This window comes from Humulus lupulus, chromosome 3 (genome assembly GCF_963169125.1).
Source record: "Humulus lupulus chromosome 3, drHumLupu1.1, whole genome shotgun sequence".
Taxonomy (NCBI): Eukaryota; Viridiplantae; Streptophyta; class Magnoliopsida; order Rosales; family Cannabaceae; genus Humulus; species Humulus lupulus.
Genome location: NC_084795.1, coordinates 132,123,745 through 132,148,055, shown reverse-complemented (window position 1 = coordinate 132,148,055; position 24,311 = coordinate 132,123,745). Strand labels below are relative to the sequence as shown.

Genomic DNA, 24,311 nt, shown 5'->3' with positions numbered 1-24,311 from the left:
GTGTAATGCCAAAATCAAAGTCAATATTGCATCATTTACATACTTGTATCTACAACAGAACAAATGGAACAATAATATTGAATTATCAAATAAAATGACATTGTATCAACTAAAATACTAGTATTAAAATAAACTGCACTCACTTGGTTTTGGGTTTCAAAGCATCGTAACTGAATAGTATCATCAGCAGTAATATTCTTCCCAAGTTCCTTATCAAGAGGAATGACTCCCTTAACAATTCTAACTTCATCAATCATCTTTTTGCCATGAACCAAATTCTGTAATAAAAGGTGACTTAACAATAGCTGACGACTTATGCTCCCTTTTCTGCACATCTTTCCCATCATTTTTCTCCTCATATAACACAAAATCCAAGTTTTTTTAATCTCTACATTCTCCATGGACTTTTTCATATGAGATGGTTGCGCCTCATACAACATCTTCTTCAAACCAGGAGACACACTAATAATAGGAGTATGAAATTCAATCTCTTTTGGAATCTGCAACATACCATCAAAACATAAGCCAAAAAAATTTAAAGAGCACCATTAAGTGTAAAACAAAGTAAAAAGCAATGAAACACACCAAGATTTTCTCACCATCTTTGCATAACCGTAATCTTATATGTGTCATAGCTGCATTAAAACAAGAATGCACAACATCAACAATGTCATCACTAAAATCAACATCTTCTCCAATTACCTATAAGCAATAAACACACATGAAAAGTGTAAGATGTCATAAAGTAACTTTTAACTTTATTTAAGCAAAAAAAAAGCATTAAGTAACCTTGTACCTTATTTGAAGAGTGAACGAATCCAGGATCACCTTGAGCATCATAATGCAAAAAATCATTATCATCTTGCTTAGTATCTCTTGGTATGTCCTCCTCAAAAAATTAATAAATATATAAAATAGTGTCAGATTTAAAAAATAGTCTTACTAATGAAAACAAAATGGTACAATAAACCAAAAAGTACCAGGATACCTTATGAAATGGAACATCATCTTGCGGAACAGACTTTTCTGTACTGGTCTGAAAGCTAGTAATAGTACTTGAAATAACACTTAACATCTGCACAACTTCTCCAAAGTTTTGGTTGAAAGTAACAAGCTCACCATGTATACTTCTTTGTTTTGATAGAATATCCTTCATATTTCTATCGATTTCCTTAAATTTAGCATCATAATTGACAGTGTTCTTAACCTACAACAAATTTAAACTTTAGTATTAAAAAACTAATAACAATTACATAAATAAAATAACAAAAAAAATACTCACAGATGTTTTCCCTTTTGCCTTAGGGATAGTTGAACCAGGTCTACAACTCATAAATGTTTTCCCTTTTGCCTTAGGGGCAGCTGAACCTTTTGCCTTAGGGGCAGCTGAACCAGGTCTACAAATTGGAGTCTCAAACAAAGGAATCACAGGGCTTTCATTATATGGTGCCTTCCTATATATAAATTTGGGTTTGAAAGAAAATACCTTTATTAAGTCTAGTTTTTTCTCACACTCTTTTGGCACCAACTGAGTAACCTCCAACTGCAAAAAAACAAAACAAAACAAAACAAAAAAAAAAAGCAAACTCAGATGGAAACTGGTTACTTGAAACTGCATTTAAAAGGTAACTTAATTATCATAACTACAATTAAGCATGTAATAAAAGTTAGCATATTACTTTTATAAAATCTTATTAAAAAAACAAAAAAAAAATAATAAAAATTATATGGATGGAAAAGTTATCTGTTTCGTTAAAAAAATCTTCTTTATGAAGGTATTATAACTTGATGTGCCTTGACTTTTCCATTAAGTGATTTTAGGAAATCCTTCAGAAATCTTTACACAAAACTTTGGAGATAGCTTCAGAATAGACTCATAAATCCATATATGAAATGCTAATGGAAACTCAAGAAACTTATATGAATAAGTTTCTACTTTGCCAATTTTTTCATCAAACTTCTTCTCAAAAATCTTTTCCTTCTCCTTAAGAGTGTTCTCATTGAGTGACGACTGTGCTCCCATAAAAGTTTTCCATATGGAAAGTCTTTCAGTAATGAATCATCAGAATCAACAATAGCCCAAAAAAGATTGTTCACTTTGGTATCACTTACAATACCAAACGAAAAATTAGCAAACAAATGAACCAATCCAAGCTTTACCATATTCCAATCCCCTTCAAGATTTTTTCCATTAAAAGCTTGCTTAACCTCTTTGTTAATAATCTTATCAGTCCTCCCCAGAAAAACAAGGTCCTTCCAACCTCCCTCCCTTTCCAAAAAAAATTGAAATGTCATCATCCCCATCACATTTCGAACCTGTAATTAAGCTAAAATCCTCTATAGAATACCTAACCAAACTACCATTTTTCTTGAACCAAATTTTTTTATCTTCCGTCATTGAACACACCTCTCGAAGCATTATGTTATGAACTAGTTGAGCTTGAAAGCATATTCTAGAAACTCCCAAAAAATGACCAAAAGGTGTGGAGTGAAACAAAACATTTTGTTCCTCAGTCAAAGTCTTATTTATCTCCTCTAATACCTTTACCTTATTGAAATTCTGAAATTTTCAACCAAACCTCCTTGTCTGGGTAATCATAAAATAAACATTCTGCATTAAAAAAGTTAAAATGAAATAGGTTACAATGCAACAAAACTGGATGAAGCTATAAATTTAACAAGTATAATATTAAAACTAACCAATAGCATACCCAATACCATAATAAATACATGATTTGCATTATATAAAGAGAGAACATGGTACCCTGATAAATATTAACCAATGGAAAAAACAAATTTTAAAAAGAAATCTGCAACTATCTACTTTTGCTAAAAGTAACCTGAAACGAATCAAAGAATAAAAAGTTCCCTAAAACTAGTAAGCATAAACCAAACATATCTCAACAAAATAAAAAATAAACTTTTTAAAACTTTGGTGTCCATAAAAGTGAAATGATAATTTTTAGCAATATAGTGATAAAAAAAGTAACCTGTAAAATTCCAACATATAAATTAAAAAACAAAAAAAGTAACCTAGAACAAATAACCACATAACAATAAAATATAACACACAAAACATACCCAAAAAAAAAATACCCTGGAACATTTCACATATACCAAAAACAGATTAAATAGTAACAAGATACTTTTAATAGCTTGGTTACATATAAAATAAATTAAAAAAAAAAGATCTACATAAACATACTTTTTTTTATTTGGATCTTCCTTTAATAATATTCTTTGCAGTGGATTTCATTTTAAAACCACTACTAGACGAAGGTGAAATTCATTTCCAGTTGATTCCTCATTGGACTTTCAAAGTCTAATGAAGACATGTTAAATCAAAACCTGATAAAAATAACTCGACAATAATTAATGAAGATAAAAAAAAACAAGAGAAATATTACATTAAAATAAAACCAAAACCAACATATATACACACACCAATATTAAGGGTTCCCCAAGCTGTAGAAGCCTAAAAATGTTTGAAAATAATAGCTTGAGAAAAATCAAATCCTGCAAGATTATACAAGATTATAGAGCATTGATGATCCAACAAAACACATTAGACTAAATGACTAAGTCTACCGTTACACTAAACTTGATTGCCTACTTATTAAATCCCAAATATGAACGTAATATTGCATTATTAATCTAGATAAGGCAAAGACCATCAAATTGAATGTGGAATAATATACACAATATTAACACATTTCAATGTCTATCAACTAGTGCCAAACAACAAAATAGTTGTTGCAATAAAACACCACCACTCAAATATATAAATAAATGGTGAATCACCACTTTGTCTAACTAAACTTCAGATTATGTTATTACAAAATTTGACAAAAGAAAAGAGGCAAATGAGGTTCAGCACCTAATTCCATTACTTCATTGGTTCTTTGTCATAAGTACTTATATATAATACTAGAAATCTATACTATTTCCTCAATACCATTGCCTAAATTATTAAGATGAATAGACAAAATCAGGGAAGCTAGAGACATTACCCTGACTCAAACTCTGATGTGACTGAAGCAATGGTCACACCCTATGAGTAGAACCAATATCAGAGAGAACAAGTTTGTTATTCAGTAATCAAGAACTTGTGTACTGTTCAAATACAATACAGAGTAATATATATAGAAGAAGCTGAAGTTAGTTAGGACACTAACTAACTAACCATTTGGGCTAATTAAACAACTTAGGCTAACAGAAAATATAACTAAATCTAATAGCCCCCCTCAAGATGGAGTGTACAAGTTAAAAACGCCCATCTTGGATACAATTGTAGAAAAAGGGGTAGGAAATAAAGCTTTAGTGAATATATCAGCTAAATTGTTTTGAGATGAAACATGGATGAGTTTTAAGGACCCTTGTTGAACCTTCTCTCGAATGAAGTGGCAGTCTATTTCGACATGTTTGGTGCGTTCATGATAGACAGGATTCTCACTAATGTGTATTGCCACTGTGTTGTCACAATAAAGGTAGGCTGGATGATTGTGAGATATGCCAAAATCCTTTAAGAGAGCAAGGACCCAAGTTACTTCAGAGGTTGCATTTGCCATGGCTCGGTATTCAGCCTCTGCTGAAGAGCGGGAAACTATGTGCTGTTTTTTTGATTTCCATGAGACAAGAGAAGAGCCTAGGAAGATACAATAACCAGAAATGGAGCGTCTAGTGTCTTGGAAACTTCCCCAATCAGCATCTGCAAAAAGTGAAACTTGAACATTGGTTGTAGATAGACTTGTTTCAGCATATGCTGAAAGGTTAGGAGAAGTATCTGATGGGAAAAAAAGGCCCTGACCAGGAGTACTTTTAAGATATTGTAAAATACGCTGTGTAGCTTGTAGGTGAGGTACTTGAGGACAAGTCAAGAATTGGCTTAGATGATTAACAGCATATGATATATCTGGTCTTGATATTGTAAGGTAAATGAGTTTCCCAATTAAGCTTCTGTAAATAATAGGATCTTGTATTGGATCTCCTTTATCTTTGCTAAGTTTTAGATTTGGTTCCATGGGAGTTGAAGCTGGTTTTGCTCCTAGGTACCCTGTTTCTTTTAGCAGCTGAAGTGTAAAGGGTCGTTGGGAAACTGAAATTCCTTTCTTGGTTCTGCCGATTTCAAGGCCTAGAAAAAAACAAAGTGAACCAATGTCTTTTAGCTTGAATTTAGAGTTTAAGGCTTGTTTGAATAGAGTAATGGCAGAGTTATTGTTGCTAGCAACAATGATATCGTCTACATATACGAGTACAGCCAAAAAAATAAAGTTTGTTCTTTTTATGAAAAGAGAATGGTCTGATGCGGATTGATGAAAACCATCATTAATAAGTGTGGAACGTAACTTGTCATACCATTGCCTAGAGGCTTGTTTGAGGCCATAGATGCTTTTGGTTAGTTTACAAACTGAGTTGGGTGGAGCTTTGTAACCAGGGGGAAGTTTCATGTATACTTCCTCATGTAAGTCCCCATGTAGAAAAGCATTATTTATGTCTAATTGGTGAATGTTCCAATTGTTCATGGCAGCAAGAGCAAGTAGAATTTTTAAAGTATTGAACTTTGCTACTGGTGCAAAAGTTTGGATGTAATCGACACCTTGCTTTTGATTGTAGCCTTTGGCTACTAAGCGTGCTTTATAGCGGTCTACTTCACCATTGTTTTTGTACTTTATTCTGTAAACCCATTTGCACCCAATGACCTTATGACCAGGTGGGAGAATGGTGACAATCCAAGTTTTGTTCCTTTCTAAAGCATCAATTTCAGTGTCCATGGCTTTTTGCCAATGGGAAATTTTGGAAGCTTCAGTATGGGTTTCTGGTTCAATTTCCGAGTATGCAGCTAGTATGGCAGCTCTGAAGGAAGATGCTAATTTGTCATATGAAAGGTAATTTGATATGGGGTGTTGGGTGGAAGAAGTGTGACATATGTAGTCATTTAAGTGGGATGGTTTCTTGGAGGTGCGCCCAGATTAAGTGTATAAATTTGAGGGGCTAGCAGCTGGTTTATAAACTGAGTTTTCAGCTGGTTTGTGAACTGAGTTTTCAGCTGGTTTATAAACTGATATTATATCTGGTTGGGAAATTGATGGTACAGCTAGTTTGGGAACTGAGTTTTCAGATGGTTTGGAAACTAAAGTTGCTGCTTTGATGCTAACTGAAGGTGCAGCTGGTTTCGAAGTGGTTATTTCAGCTGGTTTATGGACTGAAGTTTCAGCTGGTTTGGAAACTGATTTTGCTGCTTGTTTGTGAACTGAAGTTGCAGCTGGTTTCAAGATGGATATTGCAGCTGGTGTGGAAATTGCTATAGCATCTGGTTTGACAGCTGGTAAGTTTATATTAATGGGACGGATGGAAGAGTTGAAACAATGATCAATTTTTTCCTGAGATGATTGAGACATAAAAGGAAAAATAGTCTCATGAAAAATTACATCTCTTGAATGATAAATTTGATTGGTTTGAAGGTCAAGTAGAGTGTAGGCCTTCATGCCAGGAGGATATCCAATAAAAATAGAGGCTCGACTTCTTGGTGAAAATTTATGTCTATGAGAATTTAGAGTGGAGCCATAAGCTAAGCACCCAAAACATCTTAAATGATCATAGACAGGAGGTTTTTTATAAAGTATTTCGTATGAAGTTAAGCCTTTTAATAGGGCTGATGGAATCCGATTAATTAAATATGTACTGGTCTGAGTGATATATGACCAATAAGCTAGGGGTATATGAGATTGGAAACAAAGAGCCCTAGCAACATTTAGAATGTGCTGGTGTTTCCTTTCTACCACTGAATTCTGTTGTGGTCTTTCCACACAAGAGTGATAATGAATGATGCCTTTTGAGGCAAAAAAAGATTGCATGTTCAACTCCTTAGCATTGTCGGAACAGACAAATTTGATTGGAGTTGAAAATTGAGTGCAAATCATGTTGAAAAAGGAAGGTAGGACAATTTGAGCTTCAGATTTGGTTTTGAGCATATATGTCCAAGTAAACCTTGATTTGTCATCAACTATGGTAAGGAAATATTTATATCCTTCTATGCTTATTATGTGAAAAGGTCCCCATATGTCTATATGGATCAAATCGAAAATAGCTTCAGTAAAATTATTGTTAGAAACAAAAGGTAATTTCTTTTGTTTTGCTAAGTGACAGACAGAACAGTGGTGATTAGGTTGAAAAGAAGAGTCAATCTTTTTATTGAATGTATTGGAAATGTACATAGATGGGTGACCATGGCGTTTATGCCACTGGTCTACATTGTTATGATGAAAATGAAAATGAGATTGACTAGAATTAACAAGGGGAGAGATCTCTTGATGCAAAACATAAAGGTTCCCTTGTTTTTCAGCTGTCCCAATCACCACATTCTTCGAAGGATCCTGAATGAGACATGTTGCAGATTGAAACAAGATCAAGTTAAAGGTGTTATTGAGATATTCATTGATAGAAAATAAGTTGATCTTGAAATCGGGGACATAAAGCACATTGTGTAAAATGATGGATGAATTGATTTTGACAGAACCAATTTTATGAACTGGTATTTTGGTGCCATTAGGTAAAATAACTTGCTTTGGAAAAGAAATGTTAGAAAAAAAAGAAAAACAAGGTTCACTGTAACAGATGTGGTGTGTGGCACCACTGTCAATTATCCATGAAAGAGAAAAGAGTTTATTACCAGCCATGTTTGAAGCAGCAGGTGGAACAATAGGTTCAGTCTTAGGGGCTGCTTGAGTTAGTTGTTGGCTGAGTAGAGAAATGAGATGTTGGCACTGAGTAGAGAGGTCAGTACGGACTGTAGTGCCTGGAGTGTCATCAAGAAAGGTGCCAGTGGAAACTTGATTAGTAGCAGCTTTCCCTTTGTCTTGTTTCTTCTTGTCTCCATAACCAGGAGGAAAGCCGTGAATGAAGAAGCATTTGTCCACCAAATGACCTGGTTTGCCACAGTTTGAACAAGAGGGTCGAGGCTTCTTTGCACGGGATGCGTTGTGCGAAGAAGGAGGACGAACGGAAGAGGCCAGTGAAGAGAAATTAGAAGAACCAAGAGTTCTTTGGCGCTCTTCTTGAACAATCATGGCAAACACTCTAGATAGAGTCGGAATGGGTTCATTGAGAAGAATCTGAGCTCGTACAGATGAATAGGATTCATTCAGACCTGTCAAGAACTGAAGGACCTGGTTTTGATTGTAGTAATCAAGAAGTGCTTTCATTGCACCACATGTGCATGTAGTATTGGGTTGGAACTCTTTGAGTTCATCCCATAAAGATTTTAGTCTGGTGAAATAGGAGGTGACAGATTGATCACCTTGTTGTAGACTTGTAAGTTGATTTTGTAATTGAAAGATTCTGGGACCATTACCCTCATTGAATCTTTCAGCAAGATCATGCCACATATCAGAGGCAAAATCAAAGAACATTATGCTCTGAGATATTTCAGTGGAAACACAGTGTAATAACCAAGACATCACCATGTTATTGCAACGAATCCAAGAATTGAGAAGAGGATTACCAGGATCTGGGCGAGGTATTGAACCATCGATAAAACCAGATTTGTTTTTCGCAGCTAGGGCCATTGTGATTGCTCGCTTCCATGATTGATAGTTTGCTCCAGTGAGAACAGAAGAGACCAAAATCAACCCAGGGTGATCTCCGGCGCTGAGGAAGAAGGGACTGGATAAGTCTTCATGTGCGGGTTGATCAACTGAGGATGATGAACGTCGAAGATGAACTGGTGGTGGAATGGAATCACCAGGAGGAAGATCGTCAGGAGAGCCTATTGGAGTGGGAATTTCAGAGCCAATATTTGGACGATTGGGCGGTCATGTAGTTTGAGATCTCCGTGGAGCCGTCGATGGAGGATGGGTATTTGCAGCAGGAGGATGGTCGGAGATCAGCTCAGATTGGGAGTTCTCAGTGGGATGGATGCCATCTTGTGAACGAGTTGTGGGTTTGGCCATGGAAGCAATGCTAGAATGGTTAACTTTTGATACCATATGAGTAGAACCAATATCAGAGAGAACAAGTTTGTTATTCAGTAATCAAGAACTTGTGTACTGTTCAAATACAATACAGAGTAATATATATAGAAGAAGCTGAAGTTAGTTAGGACACTAACTAACTAACCATTTGGGCTAATTAAACAACTTAGGCTAACAGAAAATATAACTAAATCTAATACACCCTAAGCACCTGGAATGTCGCCGGACTAAGCCACACTTGAGTGACTAAAGCAAAGGTCACACCCTAAAATGCCTAAGAATATCATCAGAATAAACCACCACTGAGTTAGACAATCGGTAGAGCCACCAAAAATGGAAGTCAGTGACTTTCTTTTTCTTCGTAAAACTGCACAAAACCAAAATAGAAGAAGAGGAGAAGCCGGCAATGGAGGACGCACCTTGTTTTCTCATGGAATCGAAATAAATGGAAGAATGAAAAGGAGTACGATAATGGAGGTCAGCAATGGAGGTCGACAATTGAGGAGAACAGAAAAAAAAAAAAGAAGAAGTAAAATCGTGAAAAGAAAATGAAGAATCATGTGAAAAGAAGAATCTGGAAAATTTCCTTTTCTTTAAAAATAAATAAAATATAATCATTAAAATAAAATGACAAAACTATCCTGTAAAAATTCTCCACATAAATAGAATTAATTTAAAAAAATCCATAAAATTAGTAAATTCTAATTTTTTCCTTATTTATGAAAGGAAAACCTAAAAACTCCATATTCTATATAATTTCCACTTTTAGTACTCTTTCAAGTTTCAACCCCTACCACATGTACCTGTTGAAAATAATATTTTATGAGATTAATGTTGGTACTTCTTGTTCTATTCAATAAATATAAAATTCAACTTAAACATTAACAGGATCCTTATTATTACGAAAACAAATGTAAAAAAATGAGTACTAAAAACTGTAATGAAACATATTAAGGGTATAAGTTGTAATGTTGCCATTTCTTTTTAACAATTGTAGTATTGCCATTTAGATGAGTTTCTATGTCATTATTTCATTTGATTAGTGCTCAAAAATACACATTTATTTATTTTAATAGTTAAAATAAATTAAATTTTTATTAATAATTTTATGGAATTAATATGATTTAATTTATAAATGAAAATATTTAATTTTTATTTAGTTTGTTTTATTTTGTAGAATTTAATTGGTACTTTGGCACTTGGAAACAAAGAAAAAAAAGAAGAAATAAATAAATAAAATTGAAGAAAGAAAGAAAATGTAGCATTTTTTAAAGGAGAAAGCCCAAATCGCAGCCAGGCCCGTACCATCATCCTCCCTCTTTCCCCATTGCCAAGTGGCACACCCCTGTTGCGCCACGCATCCGTAAGCTCAGCCAGCCCATCTGCTTGACCCGACCCAGCGACCCGCGAGCCACTCGTCCAGCCCCGACCCATGACCCGTGCCTGCTGACCCAGCGACCCACCCGCGTTGACCCGGTAACCAAGGCATTTTCCTCCATTTTTTTAGCATCCACGTGGACTCTTCTTATTGGTTGCAGCTGGGTCAACACCACCAGCTGCCACCAACCCATTTTGTATGCTCTTTGGGCCTTCGACCTTCTATTTTGAGCTTTAAAGCTCACATTTTGTGTTGTTTTATAAAAACGGGTATGTTGACCATTCACTAAAATAACTAGGTTAATATTAATAATAAAGTTTGATTATTTTCAAAATCATATTTTATTATTAATGTTTCAGATTTATTTTGTAAACCCCATTTGTAGATTAATTTCTTTTTAGTCATTTTTTCTTCTATAAATAGGGACTCTTCTTTCACATTTGGTATGTAATATTGAGAGTAAAGAAACTATAGCAAAATTTCTACTCACTTTCTTCTCATACTTTCTTCTTAGAATTTTGTGAGAATCATGAGCATAATGTCATAATTTTCCTAGGAAGGTTAGAGATGATTCCATATGCTAGTGATGTTATTTTGCTACTTTGATTTACTATGTTCTTAATGTAATGCATTTGAGTTGTTTATGTTCTTTTAACCTCATCTTTATTTTGTTATCTTTATTTACTTGTGCTAATAATGTATATGATTAGTCATGTCTTTCTATGTGTTTCTAATTAGTAAAAGTAATACTGATACATAATGTTGACCCTGATTTTGGTCAACTGACACGGAGTCAAATTTGCTTGATGTGGACAAACACATTGGAAAGAATGTGATGACGAAATAATAAAGAACACAAGAGTTTATAGTGGTTCGGCCCCAGAATCTGGTAATAACCTACGTCCACTTGAATTGTTATTGATATAGGATTCAAAGGAGTGATCAAAGAACTAGGGTTCAATGAGTTTCACCAACCTCTGAAGAACAAGACAATATATCAAATAAGATAACTCTAATCTCTAGTGATCAGAAAGCAAAAAAGAAGAAGAAGATCATTTTCCCTTGAGTCCTCCCTCTCTATTTATAGGCTCAAGGAGGATTTACATTAATTTGTTACAGATATTATCTCCTAAATAATCGGATACTCAGGAACTCATGGGAGATAATTTCGGATACTATCATAACTGCATAGGATCTTTTCCGCGTATAGCATGCATATGACCAGGCTGGTCGTATGAAGAGATCGAACGTCATGACACTAGATGTCTTCCTGGTCGATAGTCGAGCCCACGTGTACTAAATATTTGCCATGTCATCCATGCTTGTTTTTTGGATAACACATAATTTAATGTATAATCTTCTATTGCATTATTGCCCTTGGGTATTTTGTCATTTTTAGATTTTTCATAAAATTAACACCGTGCTCCTAAAGGAAAGAACTTTATAGCTCAAATTGACTTTTGTTAGAAAATAATATGGACTTTAATATTAGATTTTCCAAGTAAATGTTGGGATGTGAACTATTTACTTGTGTAGTTTTGTAAATCAAGTAACTAATCAAGCATATGGATGATTCTTGAAACCTTTCTACTTATCAACTCTTGATTACACCTTATTTTTATTTCATTTTTCTCATTTTATCATTTCATCAAAAAGACAACAAGAAAATCTCAAATTTATTTTCATTTCCATTTTCATTTGTTTCATGTTACTATTTTTTTTTGGTTATTTTTCTACTAATATTTTGGTTTTAGGTTACCTCCTTGTGCATCGACCGCCCAATTTTACTACAACTTCCACTTAGTGGTTGTCACAATTTGGGAGTTAAACAAATTTTGGCGCCGTTGCTGGGGAGGCAGTTTTCAAAAGTTTTAGTAAAATTTTTACCATAATGTTAGTAACTTTATTTGTATTTTTTTGGTATGAATATTGTGTTAGTATAGTGTTCCTTTATTTGTGTTGTATTCTTTTTATTTACTAATTTTTAGCTAATTTGAATATTATTAAAAAAAACAAAACAAAAAAAAATTAGTTATATATTTTTTTCTCTTTTTTTTTCGGTAAAAAAAAATTATATATTGTTGACACGGTTTTTTGCCAACAGTGTAAAAAAAATAATAAGGTAGATTAGTGCTTAGTAATAAGCCGTAACGAAAGATGAAATGAATTCACAAGAGCACAAATCTTTTACATGGTTCAGTGGTTAAAATCTACCTAGTCTACGAGTCTATACTATTGTTGTTTCTCTCTCTATTTTGGCAGAGTTTCAGTATTACAAAATAATTATCCCTTTTCCTGTCCAATATTCTCAGTATTTATAGAGAAATTCCATGGACAGGTTTGGGTAACTGCGTGAGTCAATCACGGATTTACATATTTATTACATTTAATACATATATTTCCCATTTATAATGGGATATGATTTGATCATAAAGTAAATGTTTTCCTAATATCTGGGACATTAAATAGGACAGGCTGGTCATAAATAATCGTATAAGAGTATTCGAGTCTTTGGGGATCCGCAGGTACGCAATATATCAGAGATACCACGACCCGGGTATGTAACGCCCTAATCTCCAGAGACTCAAGCCCTGATCAATCTCATATTTAATATTCATGTCATGCCCTAATCACATGTTTTTCATGCATCACATATTGGGTGCAGTTTTCTTACCTATGGTTCGAGCGAGAAATAAAAAATGAACGATCCTTGAGAACGATCAATCCTTTGATCCCTTAGCGGTCACCTAGTCATAACCAAATATAACTCCCATAAATAAAAATGAGTAATAAAAGGTTCATGACCTAAGCCTCATTCCCGGGACCTCGAATCGTACCCAAACGGTTAGTAGATTCGATCCCAAACCTTAGGAATTGAGACCCCTAGCCAAAAACCCTCAAAAGGTCCAAAATGTGAATTAGGAAAAGCAGGGTAATGATACAGCGCTGCCCCCCCCCCCCCCCCCCCCCCCCCTAGCACCCTAGTGCTACAACCAGAGTTGATTTTCCCTGGCTAGCACTGTAGTGCCTTCCCTTGGGCGCTATAGCGCTAGAACCAGGCTGCACCAGCCCTGGTTCTTCCTCCTTCGAGTTTTCCATTTCAAACCTTCAAAACATGCTTCCAAACCTCATTCAAACTCCCAAATGAACCCAAATACCCAACATACAAGTCCTAGGCATCATAACCCAAGCAACATTTGCCAAAAACTCCCATCAATTCTCCATTTTCAACTTCAAAATTCCAACTGAAAATCAATAAGAAAATAGAGTAAAACCAGAGTTCTAATGGCTAGAAACTTACCTCAAGCTCAGAATCACACCCTCTTCAATGGTAGAACATAACCCTAGACCATCAAGGCTTGGTTCCCTAGCTTGGTTCCTCAAATAGAGTTCAAAAATTCAAAGAGAAAATAAGGGAAAATGATGATCGGGAGAGGAAGAAGATGATGCTCTGTTTTTGCAAGATTTCTACAACCTTCTTAAGTGATATATATCCATTAGGTCAGAAGACCAAAATGCTCCCAAGCCCATTTAAAACCCTTAACGGCCACCAAGGGCAAAATCGTCCTTTCTCCTCTAATCCCGCTAATCATAATTAACACCCTCCAATTCTCGTTACTCCCAATATTCTCAAATGCCAATAAATCATATCCCAATACCCTTTAATTCCTAGTAATGTTCTAATCACTGAATTTCCCCGAGACTCAGCTCGAGCCCCGAAATTAACCCCATTATGACCAAACTGATAACTTGCATTCAAAGATCGTCTCATGCCGAATGGCTCGAACAAATCCACATCATGATGTGGTCTTACTCAAAATTCACCAACATGCATGAAAATATACAAATATGCTCTCAACGGGCCAAATTACCAAAATGCCCTTATAATGAAAAGTGGACCCATATGCATGCATTTATCATCATATAATAATATAATTCACATAATCATGGATATAATCATTTAATAACATAATAAATCAGTTATGGCCCTCCCGGCCTCCTAATCAAGGTCCTAAACCTTATTAGGAAATTTGGGTCATTACAACTATCCCCTCCTTATAGAAATTTCGTCCTCGAAATTTATCTGAACCGCTCGAAAATATAAAGTCTGCACAACTGATTCCAAGTCCTAGGTCGCTCCCTCGACCTCACTGTTTCTAAATCATACCTTAACCCAAGGTATAGCTTTGCTTCTCAGAACCTTGTTCTTTCTGTTAAGATCTGAACTGGCTACTCCTCACAGGATAACTTAGCCTCAATTTCCAAATTCTTATAACTCAACACATGAGTTTCTTCTAACCCATATCCTCAACATGGAAATATAAATACACTGTATACTGCCAACAGTGCCAAAGATAAGGCTAATCCAAAGTCAACCTGATCGGTCCTATCTAGGACTCAAACAGTTATATTAATCTAGTGCTCAACTTGCCCTTATTTCCTCACCCCTTTCCATGGTGATATTTTAAGGAAGATACAATCTTCGACTTGGAACTCCATGTTCCTGATTTTCAATTCAATAAAACTTTTCCATTTACTCTAAAAAGTGAGCATCCAAGCTCTAACCTTCTAATATTCTCAATGATCCCCTGAACTACCTCAGGATCCAAAATCAACATCTCACCCATCTCATTCCAATGAATAGGTGATATACATTCCTTACTATACAACGTCTCATACGGGGCCTCTCCAATAACTAGATAACTCTCTCTTTCTAATTTATCATCATTCTGAGGATAATCAACTGTACTAAGTTCCAACCATATAGTCATCACCTTCCTTAATCCTCCTAAGACCTAGAAGTAATAATAAAGTCTTCATCTAATAAGATAGACCTTGAATTCCATGAAGGCGTACTACCTCTCTCACATAGAGGTCTGAATACTGATCAACTGTGTTACTCGTCCTCATTGATAGAAGTGAACTCACTTTCAATACTGGTCCATAATGACCCAATCCAAATCATGTTGACCCACTCTCCTGGGCAGCCCCACCGCAAAACCTATCGCGATGTTTCCTTATTTCCACTATGGAATACTCAAAGGCTGCAATGGCCTTACTGATTTCTGAGACTCTGTCTTGACCTACTAACAGGTTGAGAACTTTGCCACATATTCTGTTACGTCCATCTCCATCCCAGGCCACCAATATAAAGCTTTCATATCCTAATACATCTTTCATGATGCCTGGATGAAGAGAATAAGAGAGTAGTATGAGATTCATCCAGAATCCCTCGTTTAATCCCAGTGTCCATCGGATTCCAAGTCCGATCTCAATATCACAATAAACTTATATCTGACACTACATAGTCCTTAGCTAATCAAGCTAAGACATTCTTCTCAATTCTTCCCATCTATGGGTCACCTAACTGTCTTTCCTTTAATCCTCTTTGAAAGAGTAAACTCAAGTATACAGCTGGCCACCTGGCCCACCAGACACTCTACTCTATTTCTGGTCAGATCCTTTAACCAACATGATGCATAGGCAACCCCCTTTTCCTTGTCACTAAGGTGTCATAACAACCTACAAACTGATTCTGATCTGCAAGAAGACTCAGAACTCTTTCCCAAAGCACATATAATATCCTACCCGTCCAAGGAAACTCCTGCTCCTAAGGCGTTCCTTGACCTTAACAAATTTTCAACCAAGAATATATCACAATACCATTGATCAAGACAATCACAAATCCAATTCAGATATTCTTTGAATACTCTGTTCATCTAATTCATAAAAACAACTTGGCATTAACCAAATTCTCAAAACATACTCAGCACTCCCAGTGCCCTTATCTAATATAAAAGCAGTCTTCTGCATATCCTTTTCCCTGATCTCTAGCTGGTAATAACCAGATCAAAGATCCACCTTACTCAATAACCAAGCCTTAAGTTCTAACAACTTTGTTGAAGCCGTTCAATACAGTGCCCTAGATTTGATTCCATTCTCGGCACCAATTCAATCACCATTTATTTTTTTATGTAAAGGTAATCCTGACAAATCCCTTAGAGACATATCTAGAAATTCACAGACTAATCCAGTCTGTCCTAATCCCATTGGCACAACCTAAGTGGTGTCCGCCACACTAGCTAGGAGTTCTATGCATCCTCCTGCAATAGATCTCTAGCTCTAAATACAGATGTCATCAACATACAAAATCCATGCACAGTGCCAACTACCACTAGGGTTTCTTACTCTCAAACCCAAGAGTTACTATCCTTTCCTTGCAATTTAGCATTGCCCCACACTTGGTTAACCAATCCAAATCCAGGATCATACTGAAGTCAGTCATAACCAACTTTATCATATCAACTGATGAGTCATTTCCACCATAAACTAACCCATCTCTTAAAATTACCAATACAGTATCACATTCTCATCACAACATAACCATGCAACCTGCATAACAATTCTATGCTTCTCTAGATGCAACAAGCAAAGAAACAGCACGGTACAAAAACCAGTTAGCACAATACAAAAATCAGAACTAGAAAGCTGACCTGCCACCCCTGAGGAACCATCCTCAGTATCAGTCTCCGAATTTGACTCCATCGGAGTGAACACTCGAGCCGGAGTTGAGCTGTCCACCCCTTTTTCCTCATCCTTCCTTCACCTTGGTCAATCCTTCTTGAAATACCCAACCATTTCACATAAGAAACATGCCTTTGCTCGGCATTCTCCCAGATGACGCCTCTTACACTGAGTGCATTCTGGGTAAGTCCTCCAATTCTTATTCTTACTCGAACCAATAAACGGAGGTGCCACTATCTGAACTTCGTGCTCTCCAGCACTCTCCTTTATTGTCTTATTTCCTGTGCTCTCAACAGCAAGAACCTTTCCTACCACCTGAGTGTAGGTAAAGATTTCATGCACTGGGACAACTCTAATGTCCTGAGCTATTCTGGGATTCAATCCCTGGATAAACCTTTCCTTCCGAGCTACATCCATGGGTACCAAATCAAAAGCAAACTTGACCAACCCATCGAATATGTTAACATACTCGGTTAATGTTGCATTTCCCTGAACGAGGTTCATAAACTCATTCATCTTAGCAGTCTTGGCTGCATTCCAGTAATATTTCTCATTAAACAGCTGCTTAAATTCTTTCCAGTCCATTATAGCTGTATCTCGTGTGTGAGATACTACTTTTCACCACGTCCGGGCATCATCCCGCAACACATATATAGCATAGATCACCCTATCGTGACCTACCACCCCCATACTGTTGAGAATGGAACTGATCATGTCCATCCATTACTCAACTCTGAATGGATCTAGGCCTCCCATAAAGAATGGAGGGTAATACTCCTAGAATCTTCCACAGAGAAATTCCTATCTTGTTCTCAACCCTAGGCTGAGCCAATACTGGTGCCACTTCTGGCATAACAAAGGAAGAGGTGTTCCCCGATAGGTTCCGTTGTTGCTTCAGACACCTGATCTCTTCCTCTTTCCTCTGCATTCTTAATTGCAAATCTGTAGACATTTGCTGGAAATTCTGAGTGGCATATGAAGAACTCAAACCATGGATATAACTCCCAGGCTCTGTATAACCACCACCAGGTCTTATAATCTACCTTGGATACATACCTGCTGGTTGAATCTGCAGTATATAACTTGACCCATTAAACATGATGAGCATATCAAGAGCTTTCCCCACGGGAACATTCTTACCACACTAAATTCACAAACCACTGCAGTGGTCAACACATGCCCATAGCATTTATTCATCAATCATAATCCCTGCTCTCCAACATACATACCATGCCTCCAACTCCAGCATGAGAATATCACATTTAGATAATCACAGAGCAAGTAATCATATAATCGCATTCATATATGTTCACGGAGCATGTAATCATATAATCATTTAATAGTCAAGAGCCAGGCTCTATCAGAATCTCATGCTCCCTAATACAATGTGCAGGTAAAGCATTTACATTCTATTTAAGCAATTAAGCACATAACTACAAAAATAGTTACCATACCCTGAGTGAAGCTATCTTTGATGACGAGTGTACATGCCCAGCTTGTCTTTAGGAACCCTTAACCTTGGCTCGCTCTGACACCAAGTTTGTAATGCCCTAATCTCTAGGGACCGTTACGGTGTGCATTTTAAACAGTGCTAAACTCTCTAATCGAGTCATTTGGCCATAATCGTGTAACTAAGTATGATCAACGGTTTAGGGTTAAATTTTTTGGTTAAGATACAACATTTCACTAAAATGTTTGCTGTATACATTGGGATCCCAAAAATATAATTTAAAGGTTAATCACAGCAAAAATATTTACAACCAGCCGACATAGGTGGAAAAATAGGGTTTAACCCTAGTTCCTCTTTAAACCCTCGGCCGTGGCGGTCGAGCAGCCGCATATGTACACATCATCACCTAAGCTCTCCAACTCAAGGATGGTCTAGATTTCTTTTGCCTTTACCTGCACCACATAACATCCGTGAGCCGAAGCTCAGCAAGAAAACTCAATATGCTCATGAACAGTAATAACATGCTACTAAATCATAATAGGCATGCCTAGCAATAATAGCCCTATTCATGCATGCAAATAAGCCCAGATAAGGATGATAGATCCTACCCCCCTCTATGGATGACTATCAAGTCAATCCTAATCAAATGAGTGATTAACACTTTGAGGTTCTAATAACCATGTTGGGGCGTGTAGCCCTAATCAGATGAGTGATTAACACTTGAGATTCTGATAATCATACTGGGGCGTGTAGCCCTAATTAGATGAGTGAATTAACACTTGAGATTCTGATAATCATACTGAGGCGTGTACCCCTAATCAGATGAGTGAATTAACACTTTAGATTTTGATAATCATACTGGGCGTGTAGCCCTAATCAGATGAGTGAATTAACACTTGAGATTCTGATAATCATACTGGGGCTTAAAGCCCATAGCCATGTGACGATGCAGTCACTTGGGCCTTCTGGACGTGGCTCTAAGTAACTAGCCATTAAACTAGACAAGCGCTTTTAATTTTCATTGAACCTGAGGTCAGTCAAGCATTAATGTTCATGATGAATCATTCAATGCTTATGTCGATTAGATCTAATCTTTTTTGGCTAGTGTTGAACACATCAGTGTCGTTCTTGACTCTTAAGTCAGTACTGTACGGCTCGTGCCTATTTCTGACTCATAGGGCAGTTCCATTCACAAGTAAGCAATGCAACCAGGCATATATCATATATCAAATATCCAAATGTAGGGTATTCAGCATGCTTACTTAACAATCACTAGCATAATTGTGATCATGCATAATTACAGAGACTCAAGCCCTGATCAATCTCATATTCAATATTCATGTCATGCCCAAATCACATGTTTCTCATGCATCACATACTGGGTGCAGTTTTCTTACTTCTTGTTCGAGCGAGAAATAACAAATGAACGGCCCTTGAGAACGATCAATCATTTGATCCTTTAGTGGTCACCTAGTCATAACCAAATATAACTCCTATCAATGAAAATGAGCAATAATAGGTTCTTAACCTAAACCTCACTCCCGGGACCTCGAATCGTACCCAAACGGTTAGTAGATTCGATCCCGAATCTTAGGAATTGAAACCCCGAGCCAAAAACCCTCGAAAGTGCCCAAAATGTGAATCAGGAAAAGCAGGGTAGTGCTACAACACTGCCCCCCTAGCACCCCAGTGCTACAACCAGAGTTGATTTACCGTGGCTAGCGCTGTAGTGCCCTCCCTTGGGCGCTATAGCGCTAGAATCAGGCTGAACCAGCCCTGGTTCTTCCTCCTTCGAGTTTTCCATTTCCAACTTTCAAAACATGCTTCCAAACCTCATTCAAACTCCCAAATGAACCCAAATACCCAACATAAAAGTCCTAGGCATCATAACCCAAGCAACCATTGCCAAAAACTCCCATCAATTCTCCATTTTCAACTTCAAAATTCCAACTGAAACTCAATAAGAAAACAGAGTAAAACGAGAGTTCTAATGGCAGGAAACTTACCTCAAGCTCAGAATCACACCCTCTTCAATGGTAGAACATTACCCTGGACCATCAAGGCTTGGTTCCTGAAATAAAGTTAAAAAATTCAAAGAGAAAAGAAGGGAAAATGATGATCGGGAGAGGAAGAAGATGATGCTCTATTTTTGCAAGGTTTCTACAACCTTCTCAAGTGATATATATCCCTTAGGTAAAAAGACCAAAATGCCCCCAAGCCTATTTAAAACCCTTAATAGCCACCAAGGGCAATATAGTCCTTTCTCCTCTAATCCCGCTAATCATAATTAACGCCCTCCGATTCCCGTTACTCCCAATATTCTCAAATGTCAATAAATCATATCCCGTTACCCTTTAATTCCCGATAATGTTCTAATCATCGAATTACTCCAAGACTCACCCCGAGCCCCGAATTAACCCCATTATGACCAAACCGATAACTTGCATTGAAAGATCGTCTCATGCCAATGGCTCGAACAAATCCACATCATGATGTGGTCTTACTCAAAATTCACCAACATGCATGAAAATATACAAATATGTCCTCAACGGGCCAAATTACCAAAATGCCCTTATAATGAAAAGTGGACCCATATGCATGCATTTGTCATCATATAATAATATGTACACCCTGAAAATCAACACGTGCTTTGTTGAGCTAGCAAAGAGGCATAACCAATGTGCTATGTGTTCACCGTTCATCCAGAAAAATTTGGTACGATCCCCTAAACAAATAGCTCGGGCTGACGAAAGGTTTAGCTGCTTATCACTTGGAACCATTGTCAGCATGGCATCAAAAGGCACGAGCTAGCACTACATTAAACTCGTGGTACATCAGACGCCTGACATACCCCAGGATCTTTATAAAGTCAACCACATAATATAAACGTGCATATAATAGACATCACGTGTCTGTTTTATTCCCGAATTCTCGGATACGCAATATAAACGTGTGTGATCAAACATCCCACACCTGATTTAGGCCATGCGGCCCATTATCCATTTTTACCTACTGATTAGACCACACTTCAATGTAAGGTTTAGATATTAATCATCAGTGTCACAGAGATGGCGTGAAGGATGAAGAGATCACGGGGTGACCCCAATGCCTACTTAGAGATCATTCTCCTATAAATACCAAAACCTTGGGTAGTGCAAAGGGTTGGATTCTTCTTGTAAGGCAAATACTCTATAAAAATAGCAAGAGAGAGAAACAGAAATAATATTGACTCGTGGACTAGGGGGATTTTAACCTCCTAACCACGTAAAAAGGAGTGATCATTTTTCTTCTCTTGATAATCGATTGCTAGCATCCTTGAGTATTATCATTTCCTTATTATGGTTTACCATTAAGCACTAATCCATCCTAGTCATTCATATAATTCACTGTTGGCAAAACACTGCGTCAACAGTTTCGTGCTTTCATTGAGAGGATTTAGATTAGTGCTATCACAAAAACTTGATCATGGTGGTCACTCGTTCGAGGCATGGTAACGAGGCGGGTCAACATGGTGGGAAGGAGGCTCACCATACCGCCGTATCCAATGAACAAGATCTGCAGATCCAACAATGATCGGGGAAACAGCAGATGGGCCATGACGACACTGGGAGTTCAACGCCCCTACATCCAAATCCGAACCAGGTTACCTGACGGCGGTGGAAATGGAAAACATGTAGTTGAGGAGTCATCTAGCCAAGGTGAATAAGCAAATCAAGGAAGTCTTGGCCCGGCCACCCCCTCTTGCAACCGATGTTAACGTCGAAAAGAGGCAAAGAAGGACTCACAAGTCCCGCCGTGATAGTTGGCCTAGGCCCAGTCGATCGGTTAGAACCTCAACCCTGAGTTTTGCGCCCATTTCGCACCATCACCAAGAAACTATGTTTGATGATTTTCCCAGGGCCCATCAGTGAGTCAGCCGGTCAGTCAGAACTTCAACTCCAAGTTCGGCTCCAACATCGAACGCACCCAGGAGAGCTCATGGAAACTCGCGGAGGAGGTCCGAGGAGAGCTCACACGGACAACCTGCTCTGACTAGCCCTCCCGTGCCACAGTCAGATCGCCTGGCACAGAGAGCTGGAGGCGGTGGGATAGAGCGACCGCGAGCTACTTTGGTCCGGCCAGACGGGACTAGGATTGCTTCACCAGTTAGGCATCCCCCTTCACCGATAAGATATCCATCTCCTCCTCGTCCTGCTCGAGATATTCCTGCATACGGGAACAACAGAAGGAATCCTCCTCCCGCCGTTCCTGCTCATCACCCGCGAGCGCACGAAAATATCCCAGATCTTCTCCCTCGACAGCAAGCTCTGAGCTTTTCCAATGGGAGTTATTAGACCGAAAGCCACCAAAGTGGCAGATCTGGTGGAGACCCACGACATCATCTAAGTTTGGCACAAAGCCCTCAGGCCGCCTCGCAGACCGACCTTTGAGATCGCCTCAACTCGAAGAGGGGAGAGCCGGCCAGAAACGAAAGTCGTGCTCGCCAAGAGGATGGTCCTTCCGAAATACGTGACAACGGGAATGTCCCACCAAACGAAGCTCAAGCTTGGAGGGATAATAACTCGCCTAACACGTACAATGGGACAAGAGTTGTTGAACAACCCCATAACAACCCAGGGATCAAAGACCAAACCCTCGAAAGGTTAGCTCAGATGGAGGAACTAATGAAGAGGCTCCTGTCAAAGAAGGGAAAAGACGAATATGACTCGGGGGACGAGCTCGAGCTTTTTGCCCCCAACATCGCAGCAATGGCATACCCACTGGGTTTTAGGATGCCCCATCCATCCAAATTCGATGGAGACAGAAATCTGTTGGATCACTTGGGGATGTTCAATACCCTGATGATGGCGCATAATATCGGTCTCGAGCTGAGATGCCTGATATTCCCTTCGACTCTGGTCGGGCCATCTAGGCAGTGGTTCAAGCAATGTAAGAAACAGTCAATCAGCTCGTGGAAGAATTTCTCTGCCGATTTCAAAAGGGAATTCCGAGCCTTTCAAACGATTCGCATCAAAGTGGATACCATGTCGAACGTGAAGCAACAGCCCGGGGAACCCTTAAAAGCTTATCTGAGCAGGTTCGCAAACATTGCAGCTCGAGCTAGGGACGTGAACGAAAGTTCCAGACTCATGGCTATGAGAACTGGAATCCTTGTTAGGGACGAGCTGTGGAAAGAAATCCAGAGGAAAGGTGTCAGCACTGTGGATGAATTCTTGAAGAAGGCCCACGGATGGATAAACTTGGAAGAAGCGCGAGCATCGGTTGTGGGAACCAGCCAAATCCCTGACCAGCCCGTTGGAGCGAAAACGGACGTCGTAAATACGACTCAGACCATTGTCCAGAATAACCAAGGAGGTGGAAGCAAGAGAAAGGGAAATGGCGAGGGCGGCCAACACAGACCAAAGAAGAACAAGCCCGTGGAGAAGTTAAAACTGGTCTACGCGGTTTATACCGACCTCACAAACACTAGGGAGCACATTTTCCTAGCGAATTCTGCTCGCCTTCCCTGGAAAAAGCCAGAGCCCTTGAAAAATCAGAAGGTTAATAGAGACCCTTCCAAATTATGTCGATTCCACAACGACATCGGTCACAACACCGATGATTGCAGGCATCTGAAGGATGAGATCGAGACACTCATCCGGGCCAGACCCTTGGCTCAGTATACTCAAATTGGGTCACTCCTAATCAGCCCGCCAGGCAAAACATCAATCAGCTCTGGAAGTCCCAGCAAATCCGACCGGGGCCCAGGCGGGTCAGAACCTCCCTCCTCCAATAATAGGAGGAGAGATAACCACCATTTATGGAGGCCCCCATCTGGTAGGCTCAAGAAGAGGTGCTCAGAAAAGATACATCAACAAATTGAAGTCTCATAACGGAATTGAATTTGTCCCAGAGCAGCCCATACCCAAACAACAACGATTGGAGAGATAGCCAATTAGTTTCACCGAAGAAGATGCTAGTCATGTACAGTTCCCACATAACGATCCTC

General features: G+C 38.2%; 1 long non-coding RNA gene across 2 annotated transcripts; it reads right to left on the bottom strand.

Annotated features, from left to right (window-relative positions):
- Positions 1 to 272: 272 nt before the first annotated feature.
- On the bottom strand, positions 273 to 1,707 carry LOC133823156 (uncharacterized). 2 transcript variants are annotated; one of them, XR_009888161.1, is made up of 5 exons: positions 1,487 to 1,707; positions 1,283 to 1,362; positions 797 to 1,207; positions 586 to 702; positions 273 to 500 (listed from the first exon to the last, which is right to left on the bottom strand). It is a non-coding gene; the product is annotated as an uncharacterized LOC133823156 (long non-coding RNA). The 2 variants fall into 2 exon arrangements; XR_009888160.1 differs by having other exon boundaries at positions 600 to 702; positions 1,487 to 1,706.
- Positions 1,708 to 24,311: the final 22,604 nt, after the last annotated feature.